Here is a 9,666-nt window from a genome sequence, read left to right on the forward strand (position 1 = left end):
TTTCCCACCCTTAATGAAATCCATTTCTAGGAAAGGGAGGCACTGAGAGATGTGAAAGGAACATCAGACCAGGAATCAAAAGAACTGGCATTGACTCCTACCTCTACCTTTAATTAGCTGGATCACCTAGAGAAAGGTGCTTCCCCTCTTTGTTTCCTCAGTTATAAAATGAAGGTCTTGAATAGTACTTGAATGTAACTGAATATGATTGCCCCATAAGAGATGATGGAAACAAATTGTAGTACCTGATTGTAATGGAATACTATTGTGCTATAAGAAATGACAAGCAGGCAGATTTCAGAAAAATCTGAAAGACTTGCATGAACTGATGCAAAGTGAAGTGAGCAGAATCAGGGGAACATTGCACACAGTAACAGCAATACCGTGCGATGATCAACTATGATAGGCTTCATTCTTTTCAGCAATACAATGATCTGAGACAATCCTAAAAGGACTCATGAAGAAAAATGATATCTGCCTCCAGAGAAAGAACTGATGGTGTCTGAATGCAGAACAAGCATGCTGATTTTCACTTTTTGCATTTTTTCCTTTTTGATCTGTATCTTCTTTCACAACATGACTAATGTGGAAATACATTTTGCATGATTGTACATGTATAACCTATATCTAATTGCTTACCATTTCAGGGAAGAGAAAAGGAGGAAAGGAAGGAGAGAATTTGGAATTCAAATTTTTTTAATGAATGTTATTTTTTTGGAAGGGGGAAGGCAGGGCAATTGGGGTTAAGTGACTTGCCTAAGGTCACATGGCTAGTTTTTTGTTAAGTGTCTGAGGCCCAATGTGAACTCAGGTTCATCCTGATTCCAGGGCTGGTGCTCTATTTACTGTGCCACCTAGCCACCCCCCCCCCTTTAATGAATGTTAAAAACTGTCTTTACATCTAAATGGTAAAAAATGAAATATTAATTTAAAAAAAGGAATGATGGATAAGAAGAATTCAAAGAAGCCCACAAATACATATGAATGGATGCAGAGTGAAGTAAGCAGAGCCAGGAAAACATAATACATGAATACAATACTGTAAATAGAAAGAACAAAAAAAATTAAATTAAACATTGTATAATTATAATGATCAAGCCTGGCTTGGAGAAGAGATGAGAAAACGAACCTGTTTGAAGAGGTTAGGTTATAGAACATTGCAAATGCTATCATATTCTTGTGATGTACTGATTAGTTTTGTTGATTTTTTTTCCTCTTTTAAAAAAAGTTCTTCTCCCTGCCATGCTATCTTCTGCAGACATGATGCCTTAGCCTTAGTGTGCTTTGTGAACTTGGTGGGAGAGATAATTGAAGTCAAAAGGGCTTTTTGGCAGTATCCCCTCACATCAAAAAAAAGGGAGCATTCTATGTTTTGGGTTAATAACCTGAATTATATTCAGTAGAAACCAAGCAGGATGGTGACGGGTCCAAAGATCATCCCATATGAGAGATGAAGAAACTGGGAGGCTTTATCCTGGAGAAGAAACCATTTAAGGAGAGACACTAGTGCTGTCTTTAAATATTTGAAGGATCCTCTTGCAGAAGAGAGATCAAATTGGTTTGGCTTGGTTCCACAGGGCAGAATCAAGAGATAGGAGTGCATTGCACATGTCTTGGCTAAAAGTTAGAAATAAAATTCCTAATAATTAGAGCTATTCAAAAGTGGAATTCCATTGCCTTTGGAAGTAGTGTTTTTCCCTTTGGTAGAGGTTTTCTAGGAGAGAATGGATGACCACTTGTTGAAGATAAATTAAAAGAGATTCTGATTCAAGTAAATGAAAATGAGATGAGCTCTGGGGTTCCTTCAATCTCAGGTTTCATTGAAGGGTGCATAGAAAAAACAAACTAATGACAAGAGAGTGTAATAGACTTGCCCAAGGTCATCCAGAAAATTATAGGTAGATGTGGTGCCAGAGCCCAGGTCTACTGGCTCCCAGATTATAACTCTTTCTACCATGATACTTTCCTGTGAATGTCAATCCCTAGATTTCTGAACCCTAGGACATCTGTATTCTCAGCCTGGTCCCTCACTTGGAGCAGGAGGGTATCTGGGAGCAAGTCAGAGAAAGATGATTTCATGTCTGGCATGGAGAAGGTACTGCCTACTTTGCCTATGGGCAAGGCCTGGTTGTAAGCAATTGCCACCTGTCAGATACTCATTCCCTTGGTTTATACCCTCATCTTCATAGCTCAAAGTTGGGACTGAGAAATTTGTTTCTCTTGTTTCCCAGTTCCCACAAGTTGAGAGGATCACAGGGTGGGAGAGGGGAGGACTCTTTCTGATATAAAAAAGGAACATAACCTTTCCATTCCATAGAGCCAGGACTAGGGTTAAGCAAAGTAGACAGTCACCTAGAACTTAATTTGCCATGAGAGATAGAGTTGGAATCACAGAATCTTGAGGCTTAAAAAGATCTTTTGGGGCAAGAATTCCAACTTTAAAGCCCTGTTAAATGTCTATCCAGAGCCTGCTTTAAGGCCTTCAGGGATGGGCCTCTACTTCCTAAGTCAACCCAGTCAATCAATAAGCATTTTTTAAATTTCCCCTTTGTGTCATGGGGCAACTAGGTGATGCAGTGGATAGAGTACTATACTTGGAATCAAGAACTCGTGTTCATGAGTTCAAATCTTGCCTCAAACACTTACTAGCTGTATGACAGTGGGCAAGTCACTCAACCCTTATCTATAAAATGAGATGGATAAGAAAATGGCAAACCTTTTCAGTATCTTTGCCAAGAAAGCCCCAAATGGAGTTTTGAAGAGCCAGACAACTGAAAAATGACTGAACAGCAACACATGTCAGAGACGACACAGTGATAGATGCTAGCCATATGAAGACAAATGATACAATTCCTCCTTGTGAGAAGCAAGTCACTCCATTCTGGGACCACCCTAAAAGTGGAAGGTCACAGAATTTAGAGTTAGAAGGAATCTTGGAGATGATCTGATCCTGCACCCTCATTTTACAGATCATGAAACTGAGGCCAAGAGAGGTCACACGGATTTAAGGAGCAAAGCTGTAATTCGAACCCATTTGTTGCAAAATACTGTCTCCTTAAAATGAGTTGAAATCTGGCTTTCTGTCACTTTTCCCTTCTTGTTCCCAGTTCTATTCTCTGAGACCCACCTTTCTCTTCCTTCTGAAGAGAAAATGTCCCAGTTTCTTTTATGTTAATTTAGTCTTCAGTTCTCTTCTCCTTTAGCCTTTAACCACAGTGGTCTTTCCCAGATCACCCAGATCACCCAGCTCAGAGAGATATCTCTCATTCCTGGGCTGCAGAGAACTCAGAAACCCAAGCAGGGTGAAGGTCAGTGGAAGAATCTCCACTTGGTGCCAACTCCTCATTCCTTTAAAAAGACTCAGGGGATGGGTTAGATTTGAATTGAGTTAATGAAATCATAGATTTAGAGCCAGAAGGCCATTGAGTTCAATACCCTGATTTTACAGATGAGAAAACTGAGGCACAAAGGAGCTAAGTGATGTGCCTAGGGTCACACAGATAAGTAAATCTCTGAGGCAGGAATGAAATTGTATCGTTGTGGACACAGCCAATGTGGGAATTAGTTTTGCTTAATTAGGTATATTTGTTACAAGAGCTTGAAAAAGGCTATCAATAGGGAGGTAGGGAGTGAGAGAATAAGATGGGCTAAGGCTACAATAGCCAAAGAGAGAGAGACAGACAGACAGACAGAGACAGAGAGACAGACAGAGACAGAGACAGAGAGACAGACAGAGAGAGACAGACAGACAGAGACAGAGAGAGAGATTGAGAGAGAGGCAGAGAGATTGAGAGAAAGAGGCAGAGAGACAGAGAGACAGAGACCAAGAGAGAGACAGAGAGTCAGAGACCAAGAGAGAGACAGAGACAGAGAGAGAAACAGAGAGACAGAGAGAAATATATAGAGACAGAGAGAAACAGAGACAGAGAGAGAGAAACACAGAGAGAGAGACAGAGAGAGAGAAAGGAGAGGAAGGAAGAAAGGAGAGAAAGGAAGGAAAGAAGGAGAGGGAAGAATGAAGGAAGGCTAGGGATGGAGGAGGAGAATAAGGAAGTAAAGAAACAAAGAAAGAAGAAAGGAGAGAAAGAAAAAGAGAGAGAAATAAAAGGAAAGCAAGTCGTTAAGGCATTTTTTAATGGAGAGAAAAAGAACAGAAAGAAGACCAGATAAGAAGGACAGGTTTGAAAGCCATGGATTGATCCTACTATAAACTTAAAAAGCAAAGGGTATACACTGCTTTACATTACTTCATCCCACACTTAGACTGGGAGAAATGCAGAGTTTAAATGAACCTTGAAACTTACACTCTAGTAGAGGGAGAAGACACTAACAAAAATAACTGTAATGATATGACATGTGAATTAGTGAGGCAAGGAATAAAGTGTTACCTAAGATCCCCCTTGTTGCCCTGAAAGGTCAAAGGTGGAATGGGATGGAATACACCCAAGACATCATGGAGGAGATGGTCCTTGGGTTGGGCTCTTCAGTATGGGCAGAACTTTTGGAAAGGACGTCCCCTCTAACTGGAACAATAGGAACAAAGACAAAGAGGGGTGTTTGGAGAATAGCAATGTGGGAGGGGGCTAGACTTGGGATTTCAGCAGTAGAAGGAACTCCTGGATGAAGACACTCCCTCTACCCCTGCAAGTGGCCACCTTCTTCACTTTCTTTACAACTTACAGTCTTCAAGAGTTACCTAGTGCCCTAAGAATTGGGGTGGTTGCCCAGAGTCACAGAGCTAGTGTGTGTCTGAGGGGCATCTTGTACCTGCTTCTCCCTGTTTCTGAGACCAGCTCTCCATCCCCTATATCACATCACCTCTCAGTTTGACAATTTAAAGGGAGAAAAGCAAGCAAACAAACAAAAAAGTAATGTTTGATCAGAACATTGAGTAGAATGACCAAGTTTGTCCACAAAGAGAAGATGAAAAAATGTTCCTGCCAGCCTTCTTTACCGAGGTGGGGGACGATGGACGCAGAACATTGGAGATTCTGTTGCATTCAGATGAACTGTTTTTTTAAAAATATTATTTCTTTACAAGGAATGGTTCTCTGAGCAGAGGAGTAGAGAGGGATACATTTGTAAATGAAGACATAAAAACAAAAGATCTATATATCCACATTTATATAAGATATACATGTTTATGTCTATATACATACATATAAATCAACCTACATATATGTGTTTATATATGAAAAACTTGCTTGGATAGAGTTTGTGAATGGGAATATTAGGTAATAAAAATGGAAAGATATGTTGGGAAAAAATTGTGGAGGCCTTTGAATACCAGGTTAAGGAGTTTGGACTTTAATTTGTAAGACATAGAGAACTATGGAAAGATTTTGAACAGAGCTGAAAGGAGCCTTAGAAATCCTATAGGGCAAAATTTTTTGGCTCTTTTTTGGAGGGGGGAGGACAGGGCAATTGAGGTTAAGTGACTTGCCCAAGGTCACATGGCTAGTAAGTGTTAAGTGTCCGAGGCCAGATTTGAACTCAGGTCCTCCTGCTATAGTGCAAATTTGCAGATGAGGGGATGGAATCCTAGAAAAATTACTGGCCCAGGGTGATGAAGGTATTAAACAATACAGACAAGGTCCGAATCTAGGTCCTTGACCCATCATGTTTTCCACCACACCAAAGGGTAAAGAAGGAATCACATTGTTAGGAATCATCTGGGAATACATGTGGAATAGCATTGGTGGGGAAGAAACTTTGGGGGAAGCTATTGAAATGGCCAAAGTGAGAAGTCTGAAGGGCCTATACTAGGATGATAACTGGAAATTGAGAGGAGAACAAAGCAAGACGGTGAGAGGGAAGAAGATGGAAGAATCCAAGGTAAATCTGGGTTTTGGTGCCTAATGAGAACAGCCCCTCTCCAAGTCCTCATGGATCTAGACATTCTCCTGCTTTCCTTTCGCCATAGACTTGCATGCTACAGAATGAGGCCAAGAGGTTGATAAGGAAGGAGCAGGCCGGCCAGAGTTGCCCCAAGGGAGGATCTTCCCTCTCCCTCCCTGCCCGCTCTGGTGTTTCCTCCTCCTGACCTAATGGACCACACCTGCTGGGGACTGGGGGCTGCTGAGGGTCCAGGATTAATGTGCACACAGCCGTCAGGCTCCAACCCGCCAGTGGCCCCAAGGACAGGCTCCAGCTGCTGCCCCAGCAGCTGCCCCCCTCCCCCCAGCCACGTGCCTCTCTTAATGGCCCAAGGAGGCCAGGATCCCCCAGGAGCTCAGCAGACACTGTCCTGCCTTGGAACCTAGGAAGTGGGGTCCCAGGACACGTGCCACTCTTCCATGAAGCCCTTCTTGTCCTTTGGTCCCTGGGTGGATTTGGGGAAGTGACTGATGGGTTTAACTGCTGCTATGACTTCAGGTGTTTTTAATTTAATTAAATAAATATTTGTTTAGGACCTACTGTATGAAGAGTACAGTATTGGACACAGAGGGAGATATAGTCTAGACAAGATTCAATCCCTGCCTTCGTGGGGTTTGCAGTTAAGAAAATAATAATTCACTCTTATGTAGCACTTCACCCATGGGAGATGGATAGATGGATAGATAAATCATATATTATACATTGATAATAATATATATATATATATATATATTATACATATAGACTTAACAATTAGAAGAGGCAGCCCTAGGAAGGAAGTCTCTGGAGGTGAGTTCAGCTTCTAGTGAGGTCAAGTCCAAAGAATCAGGTGAACCGAGAGTTCTCTTGGAAGGAATTCCCTCTTCAGGTGGGGAAAAGGAAATAATATCATGAAGCAGTGGAACATTGCTTGGAAGAGAAGGCAGGATACTGGCATTCGAGTCATAACTGACACTCACTGGGTAACCGTCACTTCCCTTGTGTTTCCTCAGTTTCCTTATTTGTTAAATAAGGGAATTATATTACATGGTGACAAAGGGGTTGCCCAGATCTATAGTGTAGTGGGGAGAAAAACATTCCCCAAATTTGGTGTTAGAGGACAGGAATTTGTGCCTTGGGCAAACTATTTAATCTCACCTGTAAAATGTGGGAATTGGATTAAATGACCTCAAAGGTCCCTTCTAGCAAGGGACCAAGTATCAAGCTCTTACTTTACACTCTTACTGTGCACTGTCCCAGTGCCCCCAGTGCATGGGCTGGAAAGGGGCAAGGTATTATGCCAACCAGGCATCAGAAGAGGTATCAATAGCAGGGTTAATTAAACACTGACAAAAGGGGTGAGGGTGAGGTGAGATAATCAACGATCCTATTCCTCCATGTGATCAATAGCCCCATTCTGGACAGAAGAAATGGTACAGCCTCCTCTCATCAGGTCAGCCCGATGAAGGAGAGAGCATACCAGATTCTTTAAACAAAAAAGACTAGTAGATTTAGAGTCAGAGGATGGGGGTTTAAATTCCAGCTCATATACTAAATTAACTGTGTGTGAAGCAGTTCAGTGCAGTGGTTTCAAATCCAGCCTCTGATAATATCTTTGTGACCTTGGGTAAGTCATTTAGCTTTTGTTGGGCTTCAGTTTCCTCATCTGTAAAATGGGAGAGTTGGATGGTGGACCTCTGAGGACCCATCTAGAGATAACACTATGATTCTATGAATCTGGGCAAGTGGCTTCTTCTCTCTGATCCTCAGGGAGGACCCCAGCCATAAATGAAGGGATTAAATCAGGTCAGCTCTAGGGGCCCTTGCTGATCTAAATCTCATGCTCTCATATGCACTAGTCTCCAAAACACAAAGGGTCAGAGTGGGAAGGAACAGAGCCAGCCCTACCCTCCTGTAGAGAAGTAGTCTCCTTCCTGTCCGAGGAGAGATGGCAGAACTTTAAGAACCTTCCCAGGTCATCTCCCCTCCACCAAGTTACAGATGAGGAAACTGAGGCCCAGAGAGAGAAAGGGGCATCAGTTCCTGCATCAAACAGTCATGACATTAAATGCCTTCTGTGTGCTGGGCACAAGGTGGAGGTCAGGGATCGGGAGAGGGATATAGAAAAATAAGACACAGTCCAGAAGAGTCATTCCAAAGACACCTCACAAGATGTGACCACAGACCCTAGCCAGCCTCCCTGTGATTATTTGTGTCCTCAGTTTTCCAGACCAGTGCAAAGTACCTCAGCTTTTGGTCCCAGGGTACTCACCTTCCATTGGTGTCCAAGCCTTCCCAGATCGTTGACCTAACAGGGGACCTTGAACCACCTGATCTTCCTAGTTACTGAGCTCAGGTGGATCCCCAATTACCTTTCTCCTGCTACTGCTATAGGACCTGGGTGCTTGGTTCTCTCTCTCCATGCCTCATTTCCCCCTTCTTGTCTCTTCTTCACACATTCGCACCAAGGAAGGTTGATTTAGTAGGGAAAATGGGATGTAAGGAAGTATGAAAATTCAAAAATGATATAGCATGGTATGGTCATTACAAGAGTAAATAAAAGCTGTCTGCTACAGGAATAGGAATACTTAGTTTCTAACATCTCATCACTCTCCATACCAATGTAAATGTTCCATGGAATGACTGATGTTACATCTACAATTTCTACTCTTTTGGGACCTTATGGTCTCTCTTGCCACTCCACCATGCCACTCCACGCCATACTGACATGGGAACTGAACTTCTTAGGTCCTCAGGTCTGGGTTCATAGGTCCATTTAACAATCCCATGCTCACTCTCAGCCAATTAGGAAGATCTGCCCACATTTCCTTTGGAATCACTAGCTTTACAACTTCTCCTACAGCTCTGTGACTTACTATCTTGGTGACCTTGGGCAAGTCATTTCTGTAACTCATCTGCCAAATGAGTCCCTTCCAATGCTAAATCTATGATCCTATACTTCCTCTTTTCCTCATGGACAACCTCCAAAAAAATGGAGGACACAATGCATACAATATTTCAAACTTGAGAATAAGTCAACCCAACAAACTGGTTACCTCAAAAGTTAGTATATATGTACACACATGTATATGTAAATATACACATATAAACACACACATATATACACCCATACATATATACACATACTTATATATAATATACACATACACATATGCACACATTAACTTTATATAAATTAACCAAAAATATATATGTGCATTTATATGTGTATACATATTCACTTTGGGGTATTTATATATTTATATAAAATATCTACTTAGATAAATATATAAACTTGAATGTTTATATATTTATACAAATACATTTTAATATATTAAAATAGTTTATATGAATATGTTTATGTTATATAAAATTTCAGTATACATATTACATATATATTTATATAATCTCTTTTCTTTCAGGGATGCAGTACATGCATACATATTCAATATACACAAAAACTCTAGTGTGTCATATGAACGTATGAGAGAGATATGCATTTCTTATGGGGAGTCTAAAGAAGAGTAGATTGAAAGAAAGAGGAAAAGGACTCATGTATGAAAAAATAGTAAGTCAGTAAGTATTTATTACCTACTGTGTCCCAGGCACTGTGCTATGTACAAACAAGATCTGTGCAGGATGAATTGGAGACAATCTCAGAGGAAAACACTAGCATTCAGGGGGATTAGGAAAGACTTTTTGAATATGGTAGGATTTTAGGTTAGATTTGAAAGATGCAATTGAAGCCTGGATACAGAGAAGAGACACACACACAGAGAGAGAGAGAGAGAGAGAGAGAGAGAGAGAGAG

The sequence above is a fragment of the Petaurus breviceps genome, unplaced genomic scaffold (genome assembly GCF_028583685.1).
Source record: "Petaurus breviceps papuanus isolate PSGF00001 unplaced genomic scaffold, PetGlider_PUasm1.0 140, whole genome shotgun sequence".
In the NCBI taxonomy this organism is placed as follows: domain Eukaryota; kingdom Metazoa; phylum Chordata; class Mammalia; order Diprotodontia; family Petauridae; genus Petaurus; species Petaurus breviceps.